This window comes from Balaenoptera acutorostrata, chromosome 20, assembly GCF_949987535.1.
Source record: "Balaenoptera acutorostrata chromosome 20, mBalAcu1.1, whole genome shotgun sequence".
NCBI classification, from domain to species: domain Eukaryota; kingdom Metazoa; phylum Chordata; class Mammalia; order Artiodactyla; family Balaenopteridae; genus Balaenoptera; species Balaenoptera acutorostrata.
The window spans coordinates 21,021,148-21,033,777 of NC_080083.1; positions in this window are offsets into that span (position 1 = coordinate 21,021,148).

Below are 12,630 nucleotides of genomic sequence, written 5' to 3' on the forward strand. Positions count from 1 at the left end.
ATCTGACTCTAAAACCCATGCTCTTTCGGGACTTCCCTGGTGGTCCAGTGGTTAAGAATCCACCTTCCAATGCAGGGGACGCAATTTCGATCCCTGGTCGGGGAACTAAGATCCCACATGCCACGGGGCAACTAAGCCTACAAGCTCTTGAGCCCGTGCGCCACAACTACTGAGCCCGCGCCTCACAACTAGAGAGACAAGCCCGTGTGCCACAATGAAGAGCCCGCACACCACAACAAAGAGCCCCACACGCTGCAATGAAAGTTCCCGCGTGTTGCAACAAAGATCCCACGTGCCACAACTAGCCCCACACACTGCGATGAAAGTTCCCACGTGTTGCAACAAAGATCCCACGTGCCGCAACTAGCCCCACACACTGCAATGAAAGTTCCCGCGTGTTGCAACAAAGATCCCACGTGCCGCAACTAGCCCCACACACTGCGATGAAAGTTCCCGCGTGTTGCAACAAAGATCCCACGTGCCGCAACTAGCCCCACACGCTGCGATGAAAGTTCCCGCGTGTTGCAACAAAGATCCCACGTGCCGCAACTAGCCCCACACGCTGCGATGAAAGTTCCCGCGTGTTGCAACAAAGTTCCCACGTGCCACAACTAGCCCCACACGCTGCGATGAAAGTTCCCGCGTGTTGCAACAAAGATCCCACGTGCCGCAACTAAGATCCGACACAGCCAAATAAATATTTTTAATATTTTTTTTAAAAAAAAATAATAAAACCTGTGCTCTTTCTACAACCCTACTGATGCCAGTTTGCTCCCCAGGAGAAGGATGCTGCAGGGGAGGCAGCAAAAGTAGAGTGGGGTCAAGGTAGGGTTAAGGAGGGCTGTGGACAAATAGCCATGGGCTCCCTGCAACCGGTCAGCTACATCCCCAGGCCAATCCACACACACTGCTAGGTCTGAGCTGAGAGAGCCCCTGTCCTCGGGGTGACATTCTCATTCAGCCAGGCAGCCACTGTGACAGTGGGTATGGTTAGTGTTTTGTAGAAAAGGATGTCTGGTCTGTTGGCTTAGATTTGCTCTTGCCTTGTAATTATGGCTCTCTATATATAAATACATGGAATCAGCTGCTATTTTGAAAATGGACTGAAGGGCAAGGAACAAGGACATAACTCTTTGTAGTACTTACAATGTACCAGGTGCTATGTATGCTAAATCGTCCATCTCATTGGCTCCCCTGAAAACCCCATGAAGGGAAATACTACAATCCCCATTATATAGATGAGGAAACTGAGTCTCAGAGAAGTGAAGCTACTTGCCCAAGGCCTCTGACCCAACCCCTGAGCCACTCATTCCTTTGCACCATAAATGTCCAGAAAAGGAGCAACCAGGGGTCATCAGGACCCAAGTAGCCTGAGCATCACTCTGCAGCATCCTCCTGAATGTTTCAGGGGTCTGCAGAAAGTCCCTTGTCTTCATTTTAAGACAATCAGTGTCAATAATAATAATTTTGTGCTAACATTGATTCATCAGAGCATGACCCTGGCAGTTGTGACCACAAAGTTAAACCAAACCATGAGAGAGAACCAGAAGTCCAAAGGATGCCATTTTAACATCAAGGAAAGTGTGACCCTAAAAAATAGAAATAATAAAAACAGAACTACAGAATCTCCTCAAGGTCAAAGGTTTCTGGAGCCTGGAGACAGGAGATTTCGATATCTCAAGAGGCCAACAAATGCAAAGTCCGATCACATGTGGAGGTAGCTCAGGAGGGGGTTGCCCGCTTCTGCAGTGGACTGAAGAACTGAGTAATGAAGGCTTCGAGTAACTCAAAGCCTGCCTGGGGCGTGGAGTGCATGACCACCTTCTTTAATTCATGGAGTCTCTGACACAGCATCTAGACTGGAGCTTAGTGGGTTCCATCAATGCCACTGATAAGAATCCAGTCAGCATTGTGGCCAGTAACTATTATACAGCCTCAGTCGTCTGAGAAGGTGACCCCCAAAACTACTTGGGAATGCATAATTATCTCCTTAGTGCGTAAAGATCTTTCAGTCTCAAAGACAGAAATGTTTGAGAAACTCAAACCCACAGGATGAATATTTTTAGATGTTAAAGGGTCTGTACATATTGGTACCATTAAGTATTTGTAATGTTGGAGAATTTGGCCTATTTGAGTAGCAAGTCAGTCTTTAATTCCAATCTAAAATGTAATTTAATAATTGAGTTAGATATGTGATTTTTAAGTTGAAAAAAATCATTAAATTCATATACAGTGTTGGAACATTTAAGATAATTTAATATTCTCTTAGATTTATAAGAATTACTTAAAATTACTTGGGAAGGTTTATCAGTCAGGTAATAAAACATAGTACTTTAAATTTATCAAATAACATTTTACATATTTGAAGGTGTTTGATTAAGTTGGTAAATGAAACAAACATCATCCAAAAGCCCCTTAAAAAAACTGCTAAATTTTGATAGACTTATAAACAGAAAAAGAAAAATTATAAGCTAAATCTTAAAACTTAAGAACTAGATTTTTATGAAATTTATAACTTTAATAGATTAAATATTCTTTTCAAAACCCAAAGTATCTTCTGGATATTTTTCCTGTGCATACATCCAAACTGTCTTTGAGGATTGAAAGAAATCTCACATTGATATCAAGTGCTTCTTACATGCTCAGAGGTAACGCTTTAAATGAATGATCTCATTTAGTCCTTACAACAGCTCTATAAAGTAGCTACTATTGTTATCTCCATCTCTGGGCACTGAAAGTGGGAGCCAGGATTCTGAACTGGGGCAGTTGGAATTTCAGAGCCATCTGTCTTAATCCCTGTGTCACAAGTTCCTGTGTAAAGAAAGAACCCCCTCTCGGGGCTGGCTTGGAAACACCATTGAACAGCCTGGTGGCTGGCCTCTTCTTTCTGCGTCCATTAGTGTTTGAGCCACAGCTCCCGTCCTCATCTCTGGACTGAAGCCCGTGCGCCTAGAGCCCGTGCTCCGCAACAAGAGAAGCCGTTGCAATGGGAAGCCCACGCACCGCAACGAAGAGTAGCTCCGGCTCGCCGCAACTAGAGAAAGCCCGCGCGCAGCTTTCCTTCTCACTGTGTGTTCTAAGAACTAGCAGCCTGGGCATCACCTGGGAGCTTGTTAGAAATTCAGTGTCTCAGGCCCCACCCCAACCCTTCTGAATAACCTGCATTCACAGGATGTCCCGGTGATGTGGTTGCCCATCAAAGTTTGAGAAGCCTAGATCTACAGTATTACTTTGGATCAGTCTCGCTCTGCCTGGCAAAACAAGTTGCTGCTCCACTCTCCCTTTCCCCAGAAAACCCCCGTCTCCTGAGGGCAAGCACAGTGTTAATAGGAGGGATGCAAAGCCACCTGGCCCAGCCCTTAGCGACTGTGAGGGTCTTCCACCACTCGAAGTTCTGCCCCCGTCTGCAGAGAAAGGTAAATTTTGTTGAACTGCCCAAGGCCACGCTAATCTTTAATTATGCCGTTAATGTGTGTCTCCCCCCAGGTAGCTGTTACGCCAGCAGTTACTGCCGTGCCCTGGCTTTAAACAGCTTGCAGATTTCCTAACAGTATTAATGGAAGTTTTGCAAATTGATTTGGGGAGATTAGGTGGAGAGAGGCTGGCGTGACTTGACGTGAAGCCCATTCTAAGCAGCTCAGATCCTCCTGTCCTTGATCCCTGCCCAGGACAAGGGGAAAGAGTAGGCATCAGGAGACCTGGGTTCCAGGCCTGGCTCTCCCACAGTGGGATTGTGGCCTAGGCCCTGTCACTTCCTGTCTGAGCCTCTTCTTTAAAATGAGCAGGTTGGTCTAGTCTAGGTTCACCGATTATTCTCCTGGCTTGAATGGCTCTGATTTCTGAGTCGCAGAAGCTTAGAGGGGACGAGCTTCCTTCCCTCCTTCTTTCCCTCGACCGTCATTCACACACTCACCTCTTCACTCAGTACAAATGACTGAGGACCATATGAGGCTCTGCCGTAGACACTGGGGACACAGGTATGAATTAGCTGCTTCGGGCTCGCATAGTCACCCTCAGGAAAGCCAAAAGGCAAGTGGTGCTCATCATGGACTGGGTCAGCTTGGCCTCACGTTCAGAGTACATTGGCCCTGTCTCCATCATCCCCTCTGCTCCAAGATTCAGAGGAGGGAGGTGACCAGAAGAGGCAGTGAGATGGGGCGGGAAGAGAATTGGCCTTGGTGCAAGGGACCTGGGTTCTGGAACCAGCTCTGGCTCTAAATGTTGTGTGACCGTGGGCAAGTCACTTCCTATTTCTAAAGTTCCCTTCTCAGGACTTCCCTGGTGGCACAGTGGTTAAGAATCCGCCTGCCAGTGCAGGGGACATGGGTTTGATCCCTGGTCCGGGAAGATCCCACATGTCGCGGAGCAACTGAACCTGTGCGCCACAACTACTGAGCCTGCGCTCTAGACCCCGTGAGCCACAACTACTGAGCCCACGTGCCACAACTACTGAAGCCCGCGCACCTAGAGCCCATGCTCCTCAACGAGAGGCCATTGCAATGGGAAGCCCGCGCACCGCAACGAAGAGTAGTCCCCACTCGCTGCAACTAGAGAAAGCCTGTGCACAGCAATGAAGACCCAACGCAGCCAATAAATAAATAAATAAATAGTAAAATTTTTAAAAATAAAGTTTCCTTCTCTGGAACATGTGGAAACACAGATGATAATTCCTGTTCTGTCTTGCTAGGGGGTGGTTGAAAAGAATGTCATTAGTGAACCCAAGTGCCTTTTGTGTGTGGATGGGGGAGAAGGATTATTCAGTTGCCAGGGAGCTGCCCCGCCCATTTCCAAGAAATCAAGCCGTGGGGCAGAGCGTCCAGGGGGCCAGGCCTTGGCTGAAATCTCTACCACCCCCTGTCCCCATCTCATGAGTGACTGTGACTGCAAAGCTTTTAAAATATTCCCAGGGAGACACGCAGGGCAGGGACAATGGGAAAATGGAGCCGGGGTAGAGGGAAGCAGAGTCAGAACAAGGATGAAGACCAGGGATCTGCCCTAGTCCCTGTGGGTGGTCCTTAGTGGTGGAACTGGATCCTCAAGTGTATCCCCATCTCTAAACCACCCCACTGCAGAAAGCAAGGAACCATCCCAACTCCAGTATCCCAGCGAGGGGAAGTAACCGACTTGGGGAAGTGGCCCTGGCCCACACTCAGTCGGGGCAGTTAGGAGACAACTTGGGCCTCCTGGCTCTCCCCATGCCCAAGGGGTATTCCTCTAAGCTGGGCCTCCCCTGTATCTCTGCCCTTGTCCCTCTAGCTTCCAGCTTCCTTCTTTGCCCCTCACTCCCCCTACGTACCACAGCCTCAGTGTCTTTACCCTCTCTGACAAGCTGGCTAACGCCAAGTGTCCTAAATTCTGCCCAACACCAGCACCCCTGACTCCAGAGCCTCTGGCACCTAAGGGCTCTCCACGCCCCCAGCCCCTCCATCATCACTGCCATCAGCAGCAAGAAGGGTTTATATGCCTGGGTTTATTCTAAAAATAAGTTTTCAATTAAAGTTGAGAGGTATGAGAGAATGCTGCCTTGGGCAAGCAGCCCCTCTCTGAGGCTTCCTCTCAAACAGATGGTTTGTAGCATTTTTAATTAATGAGAGATGTGCAGATGGGGACACTTAATAGCCTGCAGCAAAATGTAGAGGCTGGGGAGGGGTGGAGCAGAGCTGGCCCTGAGCAGCCTCTGAGCCAGGGGATGCTGTCCAGGTTGGAGAAGAGAGCCCTGCCCTTAGTCCTGTCTCTCCATGGCCAGCCCGGCACGCAGCACCCAGGCCAGCCCTGACCAGCCCTGAGGATGAGAAAGCCTTGCACTGTGGGTTCTGTGCTCCGCACCAGCAGGTGGGAAAGGAAGGCATGTGGAAGGGCAAGCTGCCCTGTACAAATCAGATGGGCCTGAAGGGCCTCTGCACACCTTGCTTTAGGATATTTTATGCCTCTCTCATCTGAATGCCCCCTCTCCCAGATCTACACCTTGAGCAAGGCTTTTAATGGCTCTGAGCCTTAATATTCTCATGGGGAAGATAGGATTGGAGAATCACAAACATGCAGGCTTGAAAGGATCATAAAGTCCATACTATTCCACCACCAGGGCCTGAATACTTACCAAAACTCTCCCACCAAGAGGTGGCCTGGTCTCCAAGGCTGAGGCCTCACTTCCTCCAAGAGCCACACAGAAGCCACTTTTCCCTGCAGTCAACTCTGATAGAAAAGTCTACCTTAGAGTACGGTGGACCTGCCTCCCTGAGCTAAGTATGAGCATTGTGGAAAATTAAGAAGGAGACAAGGCATAAGAAGTTGCTGGGTAAACTGATTGTAACTGACTTTAATTATGGGAACAGATGATCTAGGGCCAGAAGAGGAGAAAGTAGGGGTCAGCCAAGACAAGGTCCCAGAACAGCATCCCAAGTCTTGCTACTGAAGCCCACCAGGTGATAACTAGCCCCCCACCCTATCCCACCCCAGAGACCCCTGCCTCTTGGGCTCAACAAGGGAAAAACGGTCAGAGAAAGTGTGCTTAGGTCAGCATTAACTAGCCATCACTAGATCAACAAAAGCTCCTGGAGCCCCTACTATGTGCCAAGGACTGTCCTAGGCACTGAGGATTCAGCTGAGGACAGAAAGCATCTTCCATTCTGGTGCAGGGGAAGTAAAAAATTAACCAATAAGCATTTTATTTAAATCTAAGGTGGTGAGTAGTAGTCTGAAGAAAAATAAAGCAGACAATACAGAACATAGCAGGAGGCAGGGTACTTCTTAAAAAAGGAAGTGTAATAATTAAGTGAGGGAGTAAGCCAGGCAAGGGTCTGGGGGAGGAATGTTCTAGGCTGAGAAAAAGCAAAGTCCCCAAGACAGAAACAAGCTTGACAGGAGGAGCAGCAAGGAGGCCAGTGTGGCTGGAAAGAAGTGAAGGGAGCGGGGAGGGTGAGAGATGAGGCAGGAGAGGGAGGTGGGGTGGTGTGATGTAAGGCCCCTTAGGCCACTGTGATGACGGGTGGGGGCTGGGGACTCAGGTGACCCTCCCGGACAGGAGCCTTCCTCCCATTCCCAACACAGCAATCCCCCCCCCACCCCACCCCACCCGCCACAAGCTCACACTCTGCTGCTGCTTAGGGTTCTGCGAGGACAAGGAGGTGGCGAACTATTTGTCATCCACTGGGGCATCGCCAGAGAGAAGCAGGATGGTGAGGGAGGGCTGACTGGACAGCTACAAGGACTGAGGAAGAGGTGCTTCATCATTCATGAGAGACAGAGGACGTGAATTTCAGTGGGGAAGGAAAAAGAACATAAAATGTAGACAAAGTAGGCAGAGAGAAAGAGAATGCCAGATAATAACAGTAGCTAACGCCATGTGCCAGGAGTATGATGTAAGGTGCCAAGTGACACTGTGTTCTTAAAACTTCATAAAGTCTTTTCACCTTCCAAACAACCCTATTAGGTACTATTCTATGATTCCCATTTTAGAGATGAGGAAACTGAGGTACAGAGCAGTTAAGTAACTTACTGAGAGTCAACCAGTCAAGTGATAGAGCTGAGACTTAACCCAGGCATGCTGGCTTCAGAGTCCACGCTCATAGCTATGTAGGATGCTCCAGACAGGAACTGGACAAAGATGGCTTGAAGAGAAGCAGGCTGAGCAAGGGGGAGGGAACCTCAAGGACAAATTTTGCCTCCCATACTACTTTTTCCCCATAAAATTCAATGCTATCCATTCAGTACTTGGGAAGTTTACAAAGTGCTTTCCTATTTGATCCAAAATGACTGTGAAGTAGGTTCTATCATCATCCCCAATTTATAGATAAGGACACTAAGACTCAAGAGGTTAAGTAACCTTACTAGGAAGTGGTAAAGACAAAATTCAAATACAGGGTTTGCCTGACTCCAAATCCCACACTCTTTCATTCATCCAAAAAGCACTTACGAGCATTATAAAGTGGTAGGCACTGAACCAAGTATTCAGACATGGGAAAGACACTGCCCTTGGAAGGATCCCTTGGTTAGTGACCCTGTCTCCTATACTCTATACTCAGCCCCACAAAGAACAATTCATCTTACTCCTGGCTAAAGCACTCGATAGCCAGGGGGAGGGAGGGAAAGAACACTCATGAGCTCCTGCTCTGTGCTTGCTATTTTCAGGGATTACATCACTGAGCACCTCCATCAGCTCAGCAGGGTAAGATGTGGTTGGGACCGCTTTGCCTATCCAGTGTCATGCTTCCCTACCTCTGCAGCATGAGAACCCTGGTCTTATCTACAGTGACGATGTGCCTAACTCAATACTACATTTTAAAGCCTCTATTGCAACTAGGTGTAGCCAAAAGACTAAGCCGTGGCTAACAAAATATAGAGGAAATCACTGTGTGGGACTTCTGAAAAGGCTCCTTAAAACAAAGACAGACTCCTGAGGTGGGCCCTTTGGACCCTTTCTCCTTTTCTCCTGTTTCCTGCCTGGAACTCGGTTATGATGGGTGAAGTTCCAACAGACATCATGGATCATAAAGGCAACTTTAAGAATGGAAATCATGCGCACACAATAGTGGAACAAAAAAGATTAGGGTCCTGGATCCCAGATGATACTGAGGAACCACTATACAAGCCCTGATCTCCCTGCTTCTGAGAAATACACTTCTATATTGCTTAAGTTACTTATCTCAGTTGCTGGAAGTCAAAAGCATGTCTTTGTAACAGATACAGTAGTTACTACCATCATCCCATCTGGAAACCGAGGTTGGCAGTTTGCCCCAAATCCCACAGCTAGGCAAGGGAAAGAAGCAAGTTTCAAACTTGAATTTGCCTGGTTTCAAAAGCCATACTCCCGTCCCTTTGGTGAGAGCCTCGTTCACTCTGAGTAAGTCATGAGAAGGCACGGGCATGGCAGTAGAGTATTAAACAGCCAACAACCTCTACGTCCCCTGCTCTGGCCTTAAGGATGCACATCAGAGCACACTGTCTTCCTCCCTACCTACGCACTCTAGTAGATCAATTAACTATATACCAGACAGCAGGCAGATCTTTTATTTCCCATCTAACGTCTCCTCTGCCTCCAAGACCCAAGTTGCCAGGCCTTTTCAGGACTCCCGGAAGAAAGTCCCCTAAACTCATCCTCGTGCAAACTTGACAATGTGCTCTACTCTAAGTACAACTTGTGTATATTAATTCCTTAGAATTTCCTAGATACCAGATAATGTTGTCTGTGAATAAACATAGTTCTACCGCTTCCTTTCCAATCTGGATGCCTTTTATTTCCTTTTCTTGTCTACATGCACTAGCTAAACCTCTAGTACTATGTTGAATCAAAGAGGTGAAACTGGACATTCTTGCTTTGCTTTGTTCCTGATCTCAGGTGGAAAGCATTCAGGCTTTCAGCATTAAGTATGTTGTTTCCTGTGGGTTTTTTAATAGATGCCCTTTATCAAGTTAAGGAGGTTTCCTTCTACTCTAAGTTTACTGAATTGCATTGTGAATTTTGCAAATGATTTTTTGTGTGCATACTGAGGTGACTGTGTGGGTTTTGTCCTTACATTAACTGATTTGGGGATATTAAAACAACCTTTCATTCCTGGGATAAATCCCACTTGGTCATGGTGTATAATCCTTTTTATATGATGTTGGATTTGGCTTGCTAATATTTTATTGAGGATTTTTGCTCAGATATGGCTCTGTAGTTTTCTTGGATATCAGGAATATTGTTGTGTTGGAGGTCACCAAGAGCATCCCCAGGTTCAATGATTCACTAGGAAAACTCAAAGGACTCAGCATAGTCATACTCATGGCTATAATTTATTACAGAAAGAGGATACAAAGCAAAATCAGCAAAGTAAAAGGTGCATAGGATTAAGTCCAGAAGAAGCCAAGGGCAAGTTTTCAAGGACCCTCTCAGTGGAGTCAGACCGGAAGCTCTTAATTCCCCCAGCAAGAAATTGTGACAACATGTGTGAAATGTTGCCAACCAGGGAAGCTCATTAGGGACTCAGTACCCAGGGTTTTTCTTAGAGACTGGTCACATGGGCACCCTGTGCCTGACATGTACCCAAATTCCAGACACCCAAAGGAAAGCAAATGCTCAGCATAAGCCATATTGTTGACAGTTTAGGCACAGTGAGCCACTCTTTGATGTTAGGGTAGTGGGAATACTCCTGAAATCCGAGTTACCAGATGCCAACCAAGGACCAACTGCAGAAGCAGGCCTTTCAAAGGACAGGAGTCAGACCTGCCATGTTAACACTTTTTTGCACACTTGCATTTAAAACAAAAACCCAGAAAGCAGATATTGCTTAATACAAAGGAATTCAATGCTAATGCTGGCATTTTAGCCACAGGAGGTAGGGAGGGTTGAGTATCAGGACGTTCTTGGTGCCTTGAAACCACACTCTTTCAGCTTACCCACATGGATGTGGAAGGTCAAGCCTGTGTCTCTAGAAAGCTCCACCTGGACTGACAGAAAAGGCCTCTCAGTGCACGCTGTGCAGTGCTCGGGCCCAGCACTGTAGGGAAAATGGCTTTACAGGCCTTCCGGCCTTTCAGCAACGTGAGCCCCCCACCCCGGCCAAAAATGCCCAAGTTTCTTCAGTCACAGTCTAGGGTAGAGACTGAGGTGAGCCAAAGAGGAAACAGGAGAGCAAACACTCATTTGGCATCCCTCTGGCACACTCTCAAGATCCAACCTGCCTTCAGGCAGCAAAATCCTGGTCCTACAGACAAAGCAATGTTGACACTGAGTTCCACTGGCTACAGTCAGACACTTACAGGGTTATTCTGCACTAGCTGATTTTACTCTGTGTGTGTCACAAACTGCACCCTTAATCCTTCTCTGATGCATACCACTGATGGTAATCAAAAAAAATAGCTAAGCAGTTGTTAAGCACAAAGTATGAATCAAGCACTGTGTGAAGGAATTTGCACAAACTTATCCCCACAACAATCCTGTAAGATAGGTAAAATATTATCCCCCTTTTAAAGATGAGAAAACTGAGGTTAGGTAACTGGGCCCAGGCACACAGCTGATAGATGGCAGAGATGGAATACAATCCCATGCACTCTGGCTCCCAAGCCAGCATTCTTAGCTGCCAGCACAACCCTGCTTCACCAAGACAACACCATGACCCAGGGGGTTTCCAACAGTGTCCTCCCCCCAGGATAGCCCATCAGATTCTCTGACCTGGATTGGGGGTGAGGTAGAAAGAGTACTAACTGAGGCTGAAGTTTAGTGAAGACAAAGAATACAATGATACACAAGTGGGTGGATCATGAACAGTTAAAGTTTCCTTCAGTGGTACCACCTTCCAGAGGACATCGGGAAATGCAGGGGCATTCTTGGCTGTCACAAGGAATGGGGGTGTACCGGCCATTAGTGGCCAGGTGCTAGGAATGTGAAACATTCTACAGTGGATAGAACAGTCAACACAATAATCGGTGCCTTCCAGATGTCAACAGCACTCCCACTAACAAACATGGTGCAACCAACTGGCCCTCGTATACAGCTCCAGGGCAACAGAAGAAACAGGCAATGGGAAAGATCCTTTGAAGCTCATTGCTTTTGAAGCCTTACCTTATGCATCTTGAGCTTTTGTGAAGCACCTGCCAGGCAAGCATATGGCCCAAACCTGTTCCTCAAGCTCCACATCAAGATTTATCTCCAAGGTATGGACAGGAGCCAGATTCAGGCCCACAGGCTATTTGTCCAACAAGACATTTGGCTCCATCCTGGCCCAGGCGATGAGCAGACACAGGGCTATGCCAGCTGATTCTTGGACTAAGCAAATGAGAATCTTGAGAAAGTCTCAGAAGGAAGGAGACTTCAGTCATTGCTCATTGTGACTGTCATCAGCTCTGTTCTGTACTGTCAAGGACTCTGCTGAGCATGGAGAAGGTGGCAAGTCAGGTCATGGGAAAACAATTCTTACCATCTGTGGGCTCTGGGGAAATACCAGCACCCTGGTACTTCCCTTCTCTCTCTGTCCTCAAACATAATGCCCCTCAGTAAAGGCTCCAACTCAGGTCCCAAAGTCTCCTTTATAAAGAAAGGCTAATATTCATGAAATAACTAAAGAGCAGCATAGTCAAGAATCCACAATCAAGTCCGTGTTGCAAGGCAACCTGTAAAGACAGCTTAGCAGCATATGTTTGTTTTTCACTAAAAGCACTAAATCAGTGATCTTCTAAATACTAAAACACTGATCTTCTAGTTTCCCATCTCTGTCCCTCTCCTATATAGCCCAAACATCTGGCCAGGCAAAGTATGATTGAAGATTAAATCTAATTCATGAGACACTTGATTTCCTAGTTGATAAGCTTAAAGACCTCAATTTAGCATAGGATAAGGAAAGCAAGGCTATTTACAGAGTCGCTGGGGATATCCTTAATGATTATACCCTTGTTCCCCTAGATCTCGTTGACAATTATATGGGCAGCTGTAAAGGAAGAGTGAATGGATTGTTACAAGGCCTTAATACTTAGTGATATTAAACTGAATTATGTTCAAGAGCAAGAACCCTAGAATGACAGTGATGAGGCTGGGAAGGCAGTAATGTATGACTATCAGGATCAAAACATAAAGCAATACTGATGGCACCAGTAAAGTGATCTCAAAGAAACAGTTATTGTCATGGAAAGGACTGTAAAAAAATATATGGGTAGGAA